At 41.0% G+C, this 1,168-nt stretch overlaps 1 non-coding gene across 1 annotated transcript; it reads right to left on the reverse strand.

Moving 5' to 3' along the window:
- Window positions 1-680: 680 nt before the first annotated feature.
- On the reverse strand, window positions 681-787 carry LOC122422957. Its single transcript, XR_006264041.1, has one exon. It is a non-coding gene; the product is annotated as a U6 spliceosomal RNA (small nuclear RNA).
- Between the last annotated feature and the right edge of the window lie 381 nt (window positions 788-1,168).

Genomic DNA, 1,168 nt, shown 5'->3' on the forward strand with positions numbered 1-1,168 from the left:
AAAATTTGGAACAGCAGGGGATTGAATTTTTTTTTTTTTTAAGATCATGACTTTAATGGAAATAGACAAAAATGAGCAATTACAATAAAAACGAGGGGAAAGACATGAAGGTAATTAACATGGAAGTAAAACCTACTTAACAGATATATCCAGACAACAATTTTTAAAAACATTCCTATGTATGCTTAACAGAAGAAAAAAATTTTATTTAACACGAATGAACGATCATTTTCCAGTGAGAGAAAGGAATAAGAACCCTGTTTCAGGATCCCGAGTAGCCCTCTGGAGCAGCTGCACGTGATGGATGAAGTCAGCAGCTCAGAAGCTGTGATCTGTTTCCTGATACCTCTGAACCATAGCTGCTTTTTGTTCTTTTCTTTCTCACTGATTATCTCAAAGATCACTTTTACCACCTTTTCTAATGCATGTGCTGTGTCCCTCTTGTATTTTTGTACTAACTCTAGTTTTTTGTCCTCTGTCACGTATTCAGAATTCAGCAATTCCCAGACTGATGGCCTGTGGCCTTTAAACCGCCCCACTATCACTTCTACCCGCTCATCCTCAAGCCCTCGTCTAGTGGTCTCATCGATGAACTGGGATTCCTCTTCATCCTTGAGCACTGGGAACAGAGCCCAGCCGGTCTTCTCATCTCGACCGCTCCTCTCCTGCAGTTCCTGGTAAAAAATATGGAACGCTTCACGAATTTGCGTGTCATCCTTGCGCAGGGGCCATGCTAATCTTCTCTGTATCGTTCCAATTTTAGTATATGTGCTGCCGAAGCGAGCACAGGGGATTGAATTTTATGTCACTTTACGAGAATAATTGTTATGGCATAATTAAATTATCATTCACATTCATAGCATCATTATAAGTAAATTTTGTTTTGTAATTTATCGTTTTCACACAATGGTTAGTCACCAAGAAGAGAAGCCTAATCAAATTAATAGTTTACTAAAGATCATTGACACCCTGGAAAGAGGGACAGTCAGGTATAAGGTAATAGGAAGTAAAGTTGGCCCAGGGACCTCTGCATCCATTGGAAGAGGATCATAGCCCTCCAGGCTCCTCTGTCCATGGGGATTCTTCAGGCAAGAATACTAGAGTGGGTTTCCATTTCCTCTTCCAGGGGATCTGCTGGACCCAGGGATCAAACCCAGGTTTCCCACAT

This window comes from Cervus canadensis, chromosome 20 (assembly GCF_019320065.1).
Source record: "Cervus canadensis isolate Bull #8, Minnesota chromosome 20, ASM1932006v1, whole genome shotgun sequence".
Taxonomy (NCBI): Eukaryota; Metazoa; Chordata; class Mammalia; order Artiodactyla; family Cervidae; genus Cervus; species Cervus canadensis.